The following is a 20630-nucleotide window of genomic DNA, read 5'->3' on the forward strand; positions in this document are numbered from 1 at the left end:
GAGAAATAACAACTGACACTGCAGAAATACAAAAGATCATCAGAGATTACTACAAGCAACTCTATGCCAATAAAATGGACAACCTGGAAGAAATGGACAAATTCTTAGAAATGCACAACCTGCAAAGACTGAATCAGGAAGAAATAGAACATATGAACAGACCAATCACAAGCACTGAAATTGAAACTGTGATAAAAAATCTTCCAACAAACAAAAGCCCAGGACCAGATGGCTTCACAGGTGAATTCTATAAAACATTTAGAGAAGAGCTAACACCTATCCTTCTCAAAATCTTCCAAAATATAGCAGAGGGAGGAACACTCCCAAACTCATTCTACGAGGCCACCATCACCTTGATACCAAAACCAGACAAGGATGTCACAAAGAAAGAAAACTACAGGCCAATATCACTGATGAACATAGATGCAAAAATCCTCAACAAAATACTAGCAAACAGAATCCAACAGCACATTAAAAGGATCATACACCATGATCAAGTGGGGTTTATTCCAGGAATGCTAGGATTCTTCAATATATGCAAATCAATCAACGTGATACACCATATTAACAAATTGAAGGAGAAAAACCATATGATCATCTCAATAGATGCAGAGAAAGCTTTCGACAAAATTCAACACCCATTTATGATAAAAACCCTGCAGAAAGTAGGCATAGAGGGAACTTTCCTCAACATAATAAAGGCCATATATGACAAACCCACAGCCAGCATCATCCTCAATGGTGAAAAACTGAAATCATTTCCACTCAGATCAGGAACAAGACAAGGTTGCCCACTCTCATCACTCTTTTTCAACATAGTTTTGGAAGTTTTAGCCACAGCAATCGAGAAGAAAAGGAAATAAAAGGAATCCAAATCGGAAAAGAAGAAGTAAAGCTGTCACTGTTTGCAGATGACATGATACTATACATAGAGAATCCTAAAGCTGCTACCAGAAAACTAATAGAGCTAATCAATGAATTTGGTAAAGTTGCAGGATACAAAATTAATGCACAGAAATCTCTGGCATTCCTATATACTAATGATGAAAAATCTGAAAATGAAATCAAGAAAACACTCCCATTTACCATTGCAACAAAAAGAATAAAATATCTGGGAATAAACCTACCTAAGGAGACAAAAGACCTGTATGCAGAAAATTATAAGACACTGATGAAAGAAATTAAAGATGATACAAATAGATGGAGAGATGTACCATGTTCTTGGATTGGAAGAATCAACATTGTGAAAATGACTCTACTACCCAAAGCAATCTACAGATTCAATGCAATCCCTATCAAACTACCACTGGCATTTTTCACAGAACTAGAGCAAAAAATTTCACAATTTGTATGGAAACACAAAAGACCCCGAGTAGCCAAAGCAATCTTGAGAACGAAAAATGGAGCTGGAGGAATCAGGCTCCCTGACTTCAGACTATACTACAAAGCTACAGTAATCAAGACAGTATGGTACTGGCACAAAAACAGAAAGATAGATCAATGGAACAGGATAGAAAACCCAGAGATAAACCCACGGATATATGGTCACCTTATCTTTGATAAAGGAGGCAGGAATGTACAGTGGAGAAAGGACAGTCTCTTCAATAAGTAGTGCTGGGAAAACTGGATAGGGACATGTAAAAATATGAGATTAGATCACTCCCTAACACCATACACAAAAGTAAGCTCAAAATGGATTAAAGACCTAACTGTAAGGCCAGACACTATCAAACTATTAGAGGAAAACATAGGCAGAACACTCTTTGACATAAATCACAGCAAGATCCTTTTTGACTCACCTCCTAGAGAAATGGAAATAAAGACAAAAAAAACACATGGGACCTAATGAAACTTAAAAGCTTTTGCACAGCAAAGGAAACCATAAACAAGACCAAAAGACAACCCTCAGAATGGGAGAAAATATTTGTAAATGAAGCAACTGACAAAGGATTAATCTCCAAAATTTATAAACAGCTCATGCAGCTCAATAACAAAAAAACAAACAACCCAATGCAAAAATGGGCAGAAGACCTAAATAGACATTTCTCCAAAGAAGATATACAGACTGCCAACAAACACATGAAAGGATGCTCTACATCTTTGCTCATTAGAGAAATGCAAATCAAAACTACAATGAGATATCATCTCACACCAGTCAGAATGGCCATCGTCAAAAAATCTAGAAACAATAAATGCTGGAGAGGGTGTGGAAAAAAAGGGAACACTCTTGCACTGCTGGTGGGAATGTGAATTGGTACAGCCACTATGGAGAACGGTATGGAGGTTCCTTAAAAAACTACAAATAGAGCTACCATATGACCCAGCAATCCCACTACTAGGCATATACCCTGAGAAAACCATAATTCAAAAAGAGACATGTACCAAAATGTTCATAGCAGCCCTATTTACAATAGCCCAGAGATGGAATCAACCTAAGTGTCCATCATCAGATGAATGGGTAAAGAAGATGTGGCACATATATACAATGGAATATTACTCAGCCATAAAAAGAAATGAAATTGAGCTATTTTTAATGAGGTGGATGGACCTAGAGTCTGTCATACAGAGTGAAGTAAGTCAGAAAGAGAAAGACTAATACTGTATATTGACACATATATATGGAATTTAAGAAAAAAAATGTCATGAAGAACATAGGGGTAAGACAGGAATAAAGACACAGACCTACTTGAGAATGGACTTGAGGATATGGGGAGCGGGAAGGGTAAGCTGTGACAAAGTGAAAGAGCGGCATGGACATATATACACTACCAAACATAAGGTAGATAGCTAGTGGGAAGCAGCCGCATAGCACAGGGAGATCAGCTCGGTGCTTTGTGACCGCCTGGAGAGGTGGGATAGGGAGGGCGGGAGGGAGACGCAAAAGGGAGGGGATATGGGAACATATGTATATGTATAACTGATTAAATTTGTGATAAAGCAAAAAATTTAAATAAATAAATAAATAAATAAAGTGAGTCTCTTGTAAGCAGCATATAGATGTATATATTTTTTAATCCATTCAGCCACTCTATGTCTCTTAATTGGAGAATTTATTCCATTTACATTTAAAGTAATTAATGATAGATACACATTTATTACCATTTAGTTCATTGTTTTCTGGCTGGTTTTGTAGTTCTACTCTGTTCCTTTCTTCTCTTGCTCTCTTCCTTTGTAATTTGATGACATTCTTTAGTGGTATGCTTATATTCCTTTCTCTTTATCTTCTGTGTATTTACTATAGGTTTTGCTTTGTGGTTACCATGCAGCTTACATATAACAATTTGTATCTGTAACAATATATTTTAAGTTGATAACAATTGTTTCTTTTCTTTAGGGGACAGTGCCTATAATTTGTATGGTTGTGCTCTAATTTTTAAAATAATATAACTAGATTTAGAGGCAAGTGTCAGTCTTTTTGACAAATGATGCTGGTACAACTGGATATTCAAATGCAAATGAATTAAGTTTGAACCCTATCTCACACAATATACAGAAATTAAAATATAACAAATTTTAAGTATATAAGCTAAACCTATACAACTCCTAAATAAAAAATTAGATACAAATCTTTGTGGCCTTTGATTAAGAAGTGGTGTCTCAGCTATAACTCCAAAGTATATGCAACAAAAGAAAAATAATAAATTGGACATCAAAATTAAAACTGTTTTTGTGCTTCAAGAGACACTATCAAGAAATTGAAAAGAAACCTATATAATGAGATATAGTATTTGCAAATCAGAGCTGGTAAGAGTCTAGTATCAAGAATATATAAGAGGATCTTACCACTCAACATTAAAAAGACAAATTAAAGAATTTAAAAATTGGGCAAAGGATTTGAATAGACTTGTTGTCAAGGAAGATATACAAGTTGTCAGTGAACACAGGAAAAGATACTCAGTATCATTATTTATTAGGGAAATGCAAATCAAACCACAATAAAATATCACTTCATGTCACTAAGATGTCATATTTACATATATAAAAGATAGACATAACAAGTATTTTTTTTTTATAATAAGTATTTTTGAAAATGTGAAGAAATTGGAACATTTATACATTATCACTGGTGGGGACTTAAAATAGTGCAGCTCCTTTGGAAAAAAAGTTTTTGACAGTTTCTCAATATTTTAAACATAGAGTTACCATATAAACCTGCAATTCCACTCCTTAGGTATATGCCCAAGATAACTGAAAACATATGCTATTACCAAAAATGTTATATGGAGATTCACAGCAGCATTAGTCCTAATAACTAAAAACTGTAAAGAACCCAAATTTCCATCAACATATTAATATATGAACCAAATATGTTTTATCCATAGTATGTCACATTATTTAGCCACAGAGAGAAAAGAAGTGCTGATACATGTTTCAAAATGGATAAACTTTGAAAACATCATGCTAACTGAAAAAAAAAGACACACAAAAACCCTCATAGGGAGACTGTGGGTGGTGGAGGGGGAAAACTTCAGAATAGCAGAGGAGCACACAGCAACAGGGGTGTGGAGGACAAAGTGGAGAGATTCCCAAACAGAGGATCAGTGCCGACCAGCGCTCACCAGCCCGAGAGGCTTGTCTGCTGGGCCACCGGTGTGGACGGGACTGGAAGCTGAGGCTGGGGCTTTGGTCTGAGCACAGGAAGAGGACTGGGTTTGGTGGCATGAACACAGCCTGAAGGGGTTAATGCACCACGGCTGGCTGGGAGGGAGTCTGGGAAAAATTCTGGAACTGCTGAAGAGGCAAGAGACTTTTTCTTCCCTCTTTGTTTCCTGGTGCTTGAGGAGAGGGGATTAAGAGAACCACTTAAAGGAACTCCAGAGATGGGTGCAAGCCAAGGCTAGAAGTGTGGACCACAGAGATGGGTGTGGGATGCTGGGGCTGATGCTGCTGCCACCAAGAGGCCTGTGTGCGAGTTCAGGTCACTGTCCACGCCCCCTTTCCAGGGAGCCTGTGCAGCCCACCATTGCCGGGGTCCTGGGATCCAGGGACGGCTTCCCCAGAAGAGCGCACAGCGCGCCTAGGGTGGGTGCAACGTCACGCCGGCCTCTGCCACCACAGGCTCGCCCTGCACTCCGTAACCCTCCCTCCCCCCGGCCTGAGTGAGCCCGAGTCCCCAAAGCGGCTGCTCCTTTAACCCCGTCCTGTCTGAGCAAAGAACAGATGCCCTCCGGCAATCTAAATGCAGAGGCGGGGCCAAATCCAAAGCTGAGCACTGGGGAGCTGTGAGAACAAAGAAGAGAAAGGGAAATCTCTCTGACTCTCTGAGTCATTCTTGCAGTGAATTGTTAAAATAAATTAGAATTAAATGGAGGTCACATAGGAGATTGAGAGCTGTGAGTCTTGTATGTAGAATGGGTCATTTATTTAGATGATATCATCACTATATAGTCACCCAGGTGCATGGACAAAACTGAATTCCAAAGGAAGTATTTTAATTAGTTGTTAAAGTTTAATATTAATTAAGTGAAGAGTATTTGGTTAGTGGAAAGCAAAATAAATAGGAAAGAGGTTATAGTCAGATGGTCTGAGCCTAAATACATTAGATTTTTGGAAAATTAATGGTGAATAAGAAGGAGAAACACATCACACTAAGCAATTTGGAGTCACATTAATAAGAATAAAAATATCCTCCATTGGAAAGTGTTATACAAAAGGCCAAGGTCTTGGGGTGGACGTACTGACAGACAGCAAGTTTTCCACGGAGATGTAAAGGAGGCAATATTTTCAAAGGAGTTGATATTAGAAAATAAATTAGAAGTGACACTCTGCAAAGTACAGGGAAGGATTACCGTAGAGAAAGGTGCAAATTTAGATAAAGAGAAGAAAATTACAAAAGATTATGAGGGTAGGAGTTGAACAATAAAAAGTATGTATTGACTAGTGCCAAAAGAATATTTTTTGTGAGTTATCATGAATTTAGCCCCAATGATCTGTTAGAGAAAACTGGAGAAAAGAGGATTCAACTATGCTTTCATGCTCATGCTTAAACTATACTTTTAATATATATTTACCTTGATATTGTAGAATTATTTCAAGAAGCATGCAAATTATCATCACATGATGTATATTGTCTCTTCAGTTTCCAGTTAGCTTGATTATGATAAATTCTGAAAGTTCACATTAGAAGAGGACCACTAATAACAAGTGGTAAAAGAGATATTATGATATCTCCATTATTTGAGAACCTTATTAAGAAGAAATTTCTTGGATATAGTAAAAATAAACAAAAATCAACAGTGGTAGAATTCTAAGAATCTGTTAGTCTGTGCTCTAGGCTCATTTCCCCATAACCTATGTAAGATATGGACAAGAGCATGACTAAATAAAAGCAATGTTTATGACTGTTTGATCTCATAAACAGTCTCATCATTTTGATTGGATTAATTCATTAATTTGAACCACATTTAGATGTACTAATATGAACTTTCCTTTAAAATGTATTGCTACATTACATAAAATATATTGAGTATGTAAACAGTTGAAAATGAGCAGACTTGAATAGTGTCATCAGGCATGTGATTATTTTCTGTGATTATTAATGTTAAAATTGGCTACAATATCTTGTTAAGTATACAGTAACAGATGGGGATTTCCCTACAGAAGAAGTCTAGCTTCACTATGTAACAAGATTTATTTGTCTCATTATGAAAATATATAGTAGGTCAGAAAATACAATCCTTTGGGGCTTCTTAGTTATTAAAAATCATGAAGTTTTCCCTCAGTAAGAATTCCAAAGAATTGTTTTTATAAATTTCTTAGAGAAGACTGAAGTCTGTGGTTTGGGGTGTAGGAAACAAGAAAATTCCTTAGAACATTGAAGAATATATATATATATATATTTTTTTTTTTCATTTATATATTTAAGAAATAGAATCTAGTATCAACAGGAGTCATCTCTACTTCATTCTTCCTTGAAAAGACGTTAGACTATTACTTAAACCTCTAAACAGAAAATATCTTTGTTACTGGCTTAATTTCTAAGAGTGAACATATTCCAAATCATATCACACATGCTCTAGAATAGAAATCCAGTGTGTATTACAGATTCATTTATTGTAAAAAATTATATAAAAATCAAAACTGCCAATCTAAATCAAGATCTTACTTTTGAAACAGCATGAGGAATACAATTTAAAAATTTTATTTTAAAATGTGTATGAAGGAAATGTCAAATGTACATAATAAATTGATTTGATTCTAAAGGTCACATTTACAATTCATACTGTGACAGAGTGAACCTAATTAAAATATCATACGAAATCTCATTTACTGATGATTTTAGTTCATATTAGTGGCTTTGACCTTCACCTAACCTCAGGCTTCTTTCAAGCTGCTTGCATTAACAGACTACCCAAATCAGTTCAGCATTTCATATCATTTCTTTCAGAGACGATATTCTCTGTGGGATTGAAAGATACAGGTAACCAAACTGCCTAAATATTGATCAGCTTTAACTCTGGTCTAATTTTGTATTGATTACAGCATTGATGATTCGTCTAAATGATTCACTTAGACGTAGAATATAAAAAAGTCAAACTCAGAGAAGCAGAGAGAAGGGGCTCCCAGGTGGGGGAAATGGGAAGATGTAAGTCAAAGGGTACACATTTTTCAATTAAAAGATGAATAAGTTCTGGATGTACAGCATAGTGACTATAGTCAATCACTGTATAATATACCTGAAATTTGCTACAATAGTAGATTTTAAGTGTTCTTACCACACACATACACACAAAAGTTAACTAGGTGAGATGATGGATGTGTTAATTAGCTTGGTTGATTTCACAATGTCTATGAATATTAAATCATCATTTTGTATACCTCAAATATATACAATTTTTGTCAGTTATACCTTAATAAAATTAAGGAAGTAAAGGAACATAGAGCTGCTTTTTTATCATCTGGTTTTATAACTTAAAATGTCATTTAGAGAAGTATAGCAAATTATATGTTTTTTAGTCTCTCATTCTCCATTATATACATGTGACTTATATATCAGAGGTTAACAAATGTTTTACCTAAAAGCCAAATAGTGAACAATTTAAATCTAAGGCTATCCAGTCTCTGTTGCAATTATATAACTCTGTCCTTATTTAAAAAAAAAAAAAAAAAGCAGGCATACAAAATAATTACATGAATTGGCATGACTGTGTTCCATTAAAACTGCTTGGTATTTACAAAGATACAGGCAACTGGTCTGTGTCCATAGCCATCTGATCCCTGATATCCCTGATATATATAGATATATATATATATATATATATATATATATATATATATATATATATATATATATATATATATATATATATATATATATATATATGTTTTCACTATATCAATGTGTCTGGACTCTACTACTCTTCTGTTAAATCTGAAGATGAATGCTTATGTTCCTAGGTATCAAAATAAGGCCTCCAGACTTCTACCCTAGTTACATGATTTAACATCATTTTTATTTTCCTAGATAGAATTGCCCAACGCTGACCAACTAGATTCCTTTTGTCATTATGTTTCTTTAGCCCATCTCTTTGTTGGGAGAGATAATTTGCTGGGATAGCTCAGTGCTCTTGCACATTTTTTGCTGGGAAGGCCAAAAATGCAAAGCCTTGTCTACTCCCAGATAAAGAGTAGGTTTGCATCAACTCACTATGAAAATGATAATTCCATAAGTTCAGTACTCCTCTTCTGTAACACAACTTACTCTGTGTGCAAGCATAAACAATGGGCTTTTAGAGAGGTACTCTGAGAGGCATGGGGAACTGACACTAGTCAACATGAACTCTGGTTACTACTTTTGCCATGAGTTGTAAAGTGTTTGTTTCTAACCCAGGAGTCTCATGTCTTCTTTCAGCATCCACAAAGTGGTGAACTTTTTAGCTTTTAAGTTTTTAAAGATAAAATCTCAGATCCTGCAAAGTTCTGGACAGTCTTGGCGACAAGGATGGGTTGCTGACAGAGACATGGCTTCCTAGAAGAGAAAGGATGGAGAAGATAGACATGAGAAGACTCCCCAGAATTGGATATTGAATGTTATCAGTCAAGTGCAGGGACGAAAAAGGACAGAGTGGCTGTGTTCCACTGTCCTATTGTTAACGAATGTTCAGAGGCTAAGCAAGGAGTGGTAAGATTGAAACCATCTCCCTGATTGGTTGTTATAACTCTGCTTGGTTAGTTATTCACTCTCATTTGGGAGGAAGGAAGGATGTTATCATAACAATAGGCTGAGGCCACAAAGTATGGTTTTGGCTGTCAAAATTTCTCCAAAGTTAAAATTAGAGGTGTCAGCAATAAAGACATAGAGGTTTGAAAGGAACAAAACCACTCATTTGAACCAGAACCAGCTCCTTTGCTGAGTTCCAGTGTGCAGCCACTTGAACCTGAAAGTACATGCACATTTTTGTTTACTGGAACTGAGCTTCTCTCTCCCTCCCTCTGGGCCTTCTGATACTGTTCTCCTTCTCTACTCTGACATCAGTTACCTTAAGGAAAAAGTTGAGTATGTTGGGGAAATTCAGGGAATGGAGGGACTCAAACTTTTACAGCTCTGTTGGATATAGTCACCCAGGTCACTAACATATTCTCTCTTATGGGGAGGAAGAGCCACCGGACTCAGAGTATCTGAAACTGCTGAGGACTGTGAGGAGGAGCTGTGGTATATAAAGGGAGAAAGCAAAGGAACACCTGAATCTAGGGCTTTCTGGATGATGAAGAGTGCACTAAGGAGGAGGAGGCATGTATAAGAATAAAGGGACAAAAGAAATAATTCTCTTTAGTAAATCCCAGCCATCCCCTACAAGCTAGCTTCCTCTGGCTTGCTGTATTCCCCAAGCTCCCAAAAGGAGATGTATTTTCCTGACAGCTGTTATAGGTTCTCATGATCAGGTGTTAAACTCCCTGCTCTATGTTCCCATGGGGAATTTAAAAAAATGCCTAAATTCAACTGTTAGGGTTTGATCAAAGCTTTCAGCCAAGAAAAAGAAAAGCTATTTTGTGGGTGTGTCCTCTGGGACAATTGAATGTACTGTTGTAGAAATATATAGTAGCCTTTGTACTGTTGTAGAAATATATAGTAGTGTTTGATGTGTTACATGCTTGTCCTGTTAAATTCTCATAAAATGAGAGATGAATCTCTCATTCAGTACATTGCCTCATGCAGTGGGAGCAAGCTTTTCTACCGTTTTCCTACAATGGGTGAGTCAGAGTTTAGTGCAAATGCCTCTCTACCTTCTGATATCCAAAGATTTTGATAGATGATGGATGAAGATAGATTAGATAGATAGATGCATACATACATACACATACACACACATACATAAATACATACATACATGCAGAGATACATTATGTCCTCCTGGTTGGCAAGTCAGAAGCTTGGGTCTCAATGGCTAGACTGGTGTTGTCACACCTCTATCACCAGTGGTGTTTGAGAAACCTAACAAAATTTAGGGATAGCTTTGTCAGCTAAAGTTTCTTGAGGCTATGTGAACAAATTCACAATTCTGACCTCTGGTAGTTAAGGAAAAACTGCTGCCTCTTTGGTGCCTCACCATCACCAGGAAGGAGGACCAGCATTTTATTGTACTTTTTGGTACAAGTACAAGTCAGTGCAACATTATTTTGTCTATTGGAACCTCTGGCTAGTGAAGCAGCCTCCTCTCCTCCCAGTCTCCTCATGGTCTTTTAGATTGTTGCCTCTCAATACAGCTAACAAGTACACACCTTTTAAAAATGGCTATTAGCTTGCTAAAGAGCTCCTCTGAAATTGAATAACTTGCCTATGGAGGGCCTGTGACTCTCTGGGTTAATGTTCTCATTTTGAGGTGGGTCAAATTGGATTTGAAGGCTCACAATTAAAGGACCCAGTTCAACATCAATACCAGCTGTGTAGAATCACAAATAGACATGGTTGCTCCAGTCAATGGGAATAATTTAAGACCATTTTCATAGCTCTGGCCAATGCTTCTCTTGATGAATCATGTTACATTTTTTACTGACTGTGAGGCTGTTTCCAATGGCTTACAGTTCTGGAATGCCACTTAAAATACTACAGAGTGGGAGATTAAAGATACTCTTCTTTGGGGCCCCAAACTGAAAATAAATTGCTGCTGCTAATTGGATCAAATGAATCAATCACATAGATGTCCATATTAAGGTCCTGTTCTTTGATGAGACAAACTGGAATCAAGTTCTGATCAAGCCTACAGTGATCAGAATGACACCAAAAATGGTGACATATCCACCATCATATACTGGGCATAAAAGAAAAGACTCTATATATCCAATGCAAAAGCTACCCCATATACCAGACTTGTGACTCGTTCCAACATTGTCCTATTTGTCTTGTGGTAATGGAGGTCATATTATAGAGGATGTTGGCCCAACATGCTCCTGCTAAATTCTTTAGTTAGGTCTTGATTCCCTGTTGGGTTAATCCGTGGTGTCTCACCACATTTGCTTTTTCACTAATCGGATTAGCTGTTTCTACCCACAGAATCGTAGCCTTTGAGAACTATCTCTGTTGTGTCTCTGTCTTTCAAGAGCATCTACACTTTAACAATTGTGCATCTTTTGTTATAAAGGTCAACCAGCAATTCTTTTACAGGCAAAACATTCAATGGAAAATTCTAAGCTCCCTACAAACTACAGGTATTTGACATTGTTAAAAAAAAAAAATGGGGCTTCCCTGGTGGCGCATTGGTTGAGAGTCTGCCTTCCGATTCAGGGGACACGGGTTCGTGCCCCAGTCTGGGAGGATCCCACATGCCGCGGAGTGGCTGGGCCCTTGAGCCATGGCCTCTGAGCCTGCGCGTCCAGAGCCTGTGCTCCACTATGGGAGAGGCCAGAGCAGTGAGAGGCTTGCGTACCGCAAAAAAAAAAAAAAAAAAAAAAAAATTGGAAAGAAAGCCTTGGTTATTGCATTCACCTCATCCTGGTCTATAATTATTGCTATGGCAGTTTGGTCCTGGGTAGTAATCATCATCAACTTGATGAATCCAATAAGAGATGATCAGAAAAAAAATGTGAATTTTCAGCTACTGGAATTGGACTCGTCAATTTTGTGAAGGTGAAGGGAAAGTAACAACCCTAGTAGCAAAGGAATCAAGACCTTTGACCCTATATTGTGCAGGGGGCAAGAAGAGGCAAGCAGTGGGTGTGGGGGCAAGCACTTAAAGCTATTTTTATCCCCCTAGATGCAGCACTGTTGCCTAAATCAAGGTTCAACTGCTGCAAGCTTCTGACCTGCCACTATGTTTATTATCCCCATCCATGTGATATAAAAACAAAATATCCTTGCTGACATGGCCTGTCCTGAATAAGTTGCTGGCCTGGTTTCATCAACCATAGCTCTTGAATACGTATTGGTAAAATTACAGGGATTGGCACAATCATGCTTTAATTTGACATTTACAAACTCATCATTCTTCTGATATCTGAGTAGCCTCAGATTATGCCCTGCATGCTAATTGAAGCTGCAACTAGCTGGTGATACTGCTCATGTGAGTTAACCAAATTAAATATTTCTTCTTCATATTTAGGAAACTTGAAAATCTTTTTATTTCTTTTTTAATCTCCAGCGTTCTTAAGCTAACATATAGAGAATAATATTTGTAGATCATTTTTCCTTTATTATATCCAACATTCAAAGTAAAAGAATTACTAAACATAATGGGATGTAGCCACTAGAAAAACATGGGAGACAAATACAAATAATTAAACAAAGAGATATTTACTTGGAGAAAAAAAGAATAAATATAGGATAATAAATTCTAGTTAAGCAACTCAAGAAGTAGAATGGAGACATTTATATCCAAGAGTAGAATTAACAATATGAAAATAAGCAGAGAAATAATTAAATCATTATAGATACACTCTGCTCAGACAAATAAAAATAAATGTGTTTGTCATTAATTTTGTTTAAATTTTGGCCTTTTTTCTTCAAACCTTTTTGCTGCCCTGTTCTGTTTTCTGTGTAGGATTCTAATTACATGTATGTTATACAATTTGATATTGTCCCACAGACTTTCACTGTTTTCTGTTGTTGTCGCACTGCTATTGTTGTTTTCTTCCAACTCTTTATGCTCTTTGTGTTTTAGTGGGTAATTTATACTGCCCTGTTGTCAAGCTTATTGATTCTTTCTTCAACCATATCAAGTCTACTTGAAACCCATTAAAGGTATTCTTCATTTCTATTACTGCAATTTTGATTTCTGACATTTCCATTTGATTCTTTTTTATAGCTTCCATATGTTTGCACAAATTACTTCTGATTTTGCTTGTTACCTACCTTTTCCTTTGGTGTCCTTAACATATTAATTTTTTTTAATTCTTGCCTGATAATTTTAACATGTGTGTCACATTTGAGTGTGGTTGTGATGATTTCTTTGTTTCTTCATTTTTTCTTGTCTTCTGAAATGCCTTGTCGTTTTATTTTGAAAGCCAGATAATAGGAACTGAGGTAAAAAAGAAAAAAAAAAGGCCTTTAGTGTAATCATTTATGCTAATCTGACAGAGAGTTTGACTCGATATAATGTTTTTTTTTTTGTAGCTGTAGGCAACAAAGCTTGAATTTTCTCTAGTATCCTTGTTTTTTTCCTCCCATCTGGACTTTTCATCTTCCCACTGTGCTGCTCTTTAAAAAGTCTATTTTTGCATGTTTCCCACCTGTAATGCCTTGCTATTACTGGAATCTTGTTAGCTAGTGGTAGTGTGGAGCAAGGGCAGCACATTCTTTTGTGTTCTGATTAAGTCTCAGTCTTGGAGTGCACAATGGGACTGTATCTTCACCTCCATAATGTTCTGTACCTTCTTCAGGGACAGAGTCTTTTTATCTCTGTCCCAATACCCTCTCCTAGTTGCAGCAGTGATTTTCCAGTTCTCTAATCTATGTCTTTGAAGTCCTTCCATGAAAATTTTTTGTTTTTTTGTTTTTGTTTTTGTTTTTAATTTTTATTGGAGTATCATTGCTTTACAATGTTGTGTTAATTTCTACTGTACAGCAAAGTGAATAAGCTATATGTATACATACATCCCCACTGTTCTGGATTTCCTTCCCATTTAGGTCACCACAGAGCATTGAGTAGAGTTCCCTGTGCTATACAGTAGGAAAAATTAATGTGCCTTTGTTTCTTCTTATAAGAACCAGGAAGGCCATGACTGGCAATATTCCCTTTCCATATCTGCATTGGGATGTCACGATTCTCCTTCAGTGGTATTATTTCTCCCATAGTTAAGTCTTTTGTTTTATAAGAGACATGTTTCTGAGAAAATTCCAGTGTCTGCTGTTCTCAAACCCCACCCCATCCCACGTTTTCCCTCCCTTAAGCACCACTGGGTGAGTTTTCATCAAGTTCTTCTAAATCCTATTTGTGAGGCTTTGGTGGTGTTCCTGGGGGAAATGCCTGCAAAATGATGAGAAATCCTCTATAATGGGGATCTAAGATTTTTATACTCTCACACTAGCCGATATTCAGCCTCCAGCAGTTGTCAAAATTTCTAGTTGTTTCTGTCTCTTTATATGGGTCTAAGGTCTTTAGCTTCCTGTAACCAACTTGCACAGAAAATGTTTTGTCTGTTGCCTGTCTAGCTTTTTTCTTGTAAGTGTGAGATCTGCTCTTTTTCAGCTTTCTCTATGTTTGAGCTGAAACAGGATTTCAACAGTAGGTAATCTTAAGTAAAATGTATTATACTAATTGATATCTTTAGGAAAAAATCATATGATTATCTCCATATGTACTGGCACATTTGTTAAAATTATTCATTCTTTCTTGATTAAAAAATAAGTGAAATAAACCTAGATAGATACTTTGACAATTACATAAAACTATGTATCTCAAACTGAAAGCCATCCTTGTATTTACTGGGAAAATGATGAAAGTATTCCTTTGAAAATCAAGAAAAGATAGATATATCCATTATAATTTTTTTTAAAGAATATATTTTATTTATTTATTTATTTATTTTTGCAGTACGTGGGCCTCTCACTGTTGTGACCTCTCCCGTTGCGGAGCACAGGCTCCAGATGCACAGGCTCAGTGGCCATGGCTCATGGGCCCAGCCGCTCTGTGGCATCCCATAGCTGCTTTGTGGGATCTTCCCGGACCGGGGCACGAACCCGTGTCCCCTGCATCGGCAGGCAGACTCTCAACCACTGCGCCACCAGGGAAGCCCTCCATTATAATTTTTATCATTTTTTATTACACTATAGATATTAGCCAGCAATGATAGCAAAGAAAAAAAATAAAGTATATTTGCAAATGATATAATTTTAGTTGAAAAACTATTTAAATATAAGATAATTAAGGTGGCCACAGTATTAGTCTGCTGAAGCTGCCATAACAAAATACCACAGACTGGATGACTTAAACTGCAGAAATTTATTTTCTTACAGTTCTGGAGTTCAGAAGTCCAAGATCAAGTTGCTATCAAGGTTGGTTTCAGGTGAGGTCTCTCTTCCTGGCTTACAGAAAACGACCTTCTTGCTGTTTCCTCCCATGGCCTTTCCTCTGTGTACATAAATTAGATCTTGCTACTCCTCTGCTCAAAGAACTCTACTGATTCCCCATTTCAGTCAGATGGAAAGTGTTACATTTCCCACCTGTGAGTACTTCTTAGAATCCAGCATTACACTTTGGCTCACTCTGTTCCAGCTACATGGGTTTTCTTAATGTTCCTGACATTTTCCAGTGAATATGTTTCCTATATCTGATCTTTATCCTTCCTAGAATATTCTTCTCTTGATAACTAGATGGTTATCTGGCACATTTAATCAGTTCCTTTTGCACAACTCACCTTCTCAGTTAAGCATTTTCAGGCCACTTTATGTAAAACTGCAAACCATAAACATATTTCTTTTGTTTATCATCTGTTGCCCTGATGGACTAAGTGTTACATGGGTGAAGAAACGTTTATCCTCTTTGTTCCTTGGTTTATCCCCAGTGCCTGGAATGGTACCAGGAACATAATAGGTATCTAAAAATATTTGTTGAATAAATAAATTAATATGCAACATGTAAGAAAATATATAATTAGTGATGCCATTTGTAATGCCAAGAATATAATTAACTGCCCAAAGCAATATTGATATCTGTGAAAGAAGAAATCCTAAAATAGTCTTACTGAAATAGAAGAAAGCTTGAATTAATTTGTAAAAGTACTCTTCTGAAATTTCAAAATAAAATATGTCAATTTCTCTTTAAGCCAATATAAGAAGTGTCATATGATTGCAATAAAACTATATTTGGAACTGCAGTTACTCATTCTAAAATTATTTTGGAAAAATAAAAAACAAATATGGCCAGGCAATTTTTTTAAACATAGTAGTAATGTATAAACCCTGATTGATATTAAAACTTGTTTAAATATTTGGAATAGAATGGTAATGGAATGTAAAGAGAAAGGCAAATCAATGCAAAAAAATTAAGCTCTGAGGTAGAATCAAATAAGTAGATGAAAGATAGATCAGTGGAAATCTTTGATGTTGGTCTTTAACAATAGAGATGGTGTGTAATATGCTGACTACTTCGTTCAGTTAGTATATTTTTCTTTCATAGCAAGACTTTCTCAATTATTGGAACAGGACATTGCACTGATGAATATGCCTTAATTTGTTACAGACCTATAGCAAAGAGTACATGGAGCTGCTGTTTTGAATAACAGTGGTCTAGACAACTTATTTTATTCTGCTTTGTACTGAAGTATATTTTATACATTTTAACAGATTTTTGAAGTATAGTTGACATATGGAAAACTGCAAGAATTTACAGCATAAAATTTAATAAGTTTTGACCTATGTTCACACTTATGAAATTACCTTCACAGTCAAGCTCATGAGTATATTCATCACGCTTCAAATTTTCCTCCTGTCCCTTTGTTATACTTTCCTCCCACTCCTGCATCCCTAGACAACCATTAATCTGACTTCTGAATAGTTTGTATTTATGATAAATTTATACAAATGAAATTATACTGTATGTATATATTTTTATTTTTTTGTCTGTTTTCTTTCACTCAGCTTAATTACTTTTGTATACATCAGTGTTGTTAGGGTATATATAATATTTGTCTCATTTAATTGCTGAATTTAATACAATTTTATGTGTTATTAGAGGTTCTTTATCCATTAATCTGTTGAAAAATATTTGGATTGTTTCCTGTTCTTTATTATTACAAATAAAACTACTATGAATGTTCATATATGTCTTTATATATGTATTTAGTGGAAATGTAAAATGGTACAAACACTTTGAAAATGATTTGGCAATTTTTAAAATAAGTTAAATAGGTATCTATGCAATATTGAGCTATTTCACTCCCAGATATTTACCCATAAAAATTTTAAAGTATATGTTCGTGCATATAATTTTTATTCAACTATACAAATTCCAAGTATTTTGTCTCTATAGGTGCACTCACAAATGTGAAAAATAATGTGTGTATAAGTATGTTATTGTAGCATTGTACTTAGTAGAAGATTGGACACTACCTATGTTCTTAAACTAAGGGAATAAATTAATCTGGAGTACATTAATTAAAATAAATGCACATTAATAAAATTGATAATTTAGAAATATTTTTATTTTTAATGTTTATTCTATTTCTAGTACTTAATTTTATTTCTAGTAGTTTTATTTCTATATATTTATATAAGATGATATCCAAGATATGTGAAAGGTTCAGCACAGCATATTAAAGAGTGAGTAAAATAATTAAACAATTTTCTTGGGATAAAAGTTTATACTTTTAGGGCTTCCCTGGTGGCTCAGTGGTTGAGAGTCCACCTGCCGATGCAGGGGACACAAGTTTGTGCCCCGGTCCGGGAAGATCCCACATGCTGCCAAGCAGCTGGTCCCGTGAGCCAAGGCCGCTGAGCCTGCACATCCGGAGCCTGTGCTCCACAACGGGAGAGGCCACAACAGTGAGAGGCCCGTGTACCACACACACACACACACACACACACACACACACACACACACAAAGTTTATACTTTTAGTAGTAAAATTATTTTTCACTCCTTTGTTAAGCAAGATATACCTAGAGTGCTTGCTTTTATGGATTTTCTATATTACTTCTTTATGCATACATTTCATTCTGAACTATTTTGTCACTTCAACAGCAAAACTATAAGAAAGGATGCAATAAAGAATTTCCTTCTGCTTGTGTAGGTGTGTCTGTGTGTACAAAATGCTAAATGGATTAATAGTAAGATGTCTCTTTATTTAATACAATATTATAATACCTATTAAGTAGAAAATCAATGATAGATGTTCACTAGCATTTCTGTTTGTTTTGTAGTTAAAAAAGAACAATTAACCAAGAATAATCAGATCTTAATTATTCCAGAAAGAATCTGAGAAAAATATTTATTACCCTAATGATTTCAAGGAAGAAAATATTTTTAAAATGTAGGCTTTGGATTTTTTAAAACTTTAAATAAAACTACCTGGGGAGGGATTCCCTGGTGGCACAGTGGTTGAGAGTCTGCCTGCTGATGCAGGGGACACAGGTTCATGCCCCTGTCTGGGAAGAACCCACATGTCGCAGAGCGGCTGGGTCCATGAGCCGTGGCCGCTGAGCCTGTGCATCCGGAGCCTGTGCTCTGCAGTGGGAGAGGCCACAACAGTGAGAGGCCCACACACTGCAAAACAACAACAACAACAACAAAAACAACTACCAGGGGTAGTTTTTAAATTAATGTTCTTTTTGTTATTTTTGAATTTCAAAATTCTGGAACACACATATGTGACATTTTCTAAATAATTTAATTTTAAAGCAATTTTAGATTAAAATTCATTGCATGCAAAATATTAACACAATAAGCTTTTGGAATATAATTTTAAATTCTATTTTACATTGTATTAGAAATAATTTATGAGAAAATTTGTTAATCTTGCTAACTCTAAGGAAACAGTATTTTAGATGTTACATTCTCAACTAAAATTGAAAGCAATGTGTCTTATTATTTGCTTAAGAGATTAAAAATAGGATCTCTCCAAATAGTTTGTAGGAAGATGGGGTGGCCTTTATACCAAGGTTTAGTGTGAAATCATAGCTTTAGAATAGAATCTAAAAATCAGAAATTGAATGTCATGCTGATATATTGAGAGGAAACTAACAGGAATCTGTTGAATTAGAGCACCATTAACCATAAAAACTATTTACTTCCTACAAGATTCCTTTTAAACAAATAACCCTCCACATTTTTTCCTAACATTTAGAATGCTAAAATGCTGAAATAAGTGACTGAATTTTATGACTCTGAATGGGGCAATTTGGGTGTTAATTTAACGCATTTTATAATAATAAGAAACCTCTATTGATTAACTATTTATTCCTAAATTAGTATGCAAAAGTCCAGTGTCATTAGTTCCAAATTATTAATAATGTACTTTAGGTTTAAAATGGTAAAATGAGTTAGTTAAATCTATCAGCAAATTAGCGGTGCTCTCAGGTTTAGGAATCATATAACTAGTTCACAGCTTTAGATTGACTAAGCCCATTAAACACTCACACTTGCTAGGTCAAGCAAATGATACTTTCACATCAGCAGAAATTAGTTCTATAGTAGGAAAAATAATCTCTGAAAATAGATTGGCTGGACTCATCCATTTTTACACATTGTAGACTTGCCAATCCAGACAAAACCTGATGCTTGAAAATGCATATATATGGGAACATAAACCATCATCTATCTTTAATATTTATTAGATTATTATATTGACTATAGTTTATTAATATTTTAATATGCCATATGTGAAGACTTTTATATTATGTTTAAAATCAAGTGTAACCTACCTTTAATACTCAATAAAGGTTTTAAAAATAAACATGCCAATGTAGCATTCGGCTGATCACTTAGCAGTCATTGAAGAAAAACCGTTTAGAGGTGGGATGAGGAGGACTAAAGTGAAGAAATAAGAAGCACTGTATAAAGAGGAAAATCTTTCATAGGGACTGGTATTACAAGTAACATACAGCGAGAAAAACATCTTTATCTATAAGACAAAAACAACCTTTCACTTGAAATGTAAATTGAAAATAAAGAATCAGCATAACAAAGTAACTACTTTGATAGAAGAACATTCAGCAGAACAGCGTGTAATCAATGCAGTACATGGAGAATGCGTTGTCCTCAGAATTAAAATTACCAAAGAAATTATATGTAAATGAGTAAGAATGCATAAGAAAGAAATAGAGGATAAAAGAAACTAGCTAAAAAAATCTTGCAGAAAATTCAGTACAAGTCTAGATGATAATTACTGAAAACAGAGATACTTGCAAAAAGATCTGCAACATTCTTATAATTTGCATTTACAAATGTTATGAGAAGATGACAGATAAAGATAATGGAACTTAGATGTGTCTCTTAGAGCCACTCTGTTTGCAGTCTATAATAAATAACAAAGTGAAGGCCTTGATGTTTAAAAGTAAAAATTTATGATATATAGACTATTTACAATTAATCAATATTGTGATTTTAGTGTATCTGGTTATGATTTTATGAACGTTTATATTAATATATTATGAGGGAAATAATTCTGGAAACACAAAGAGGCATTGATTATACTAGAAAATCTTGAAGTTTATATCAGAAATACCTGAATTTGGTGAGCTAGTGTCTGCTTGGCTACTAC

The sequence above is a fragment of the Mesoplodon mirus genome (assembly GCF_964341445.2).
Source record: "Mesoplodon mirus genome assembly, chromosome: 17".
Classification (NCBI taxonomy): Eukaryota; Metazoa; Chordata; class Mammalia; order Artiodactyla; family Ziphiidae; genus Mesoplodon; species Mesoplodon mirus.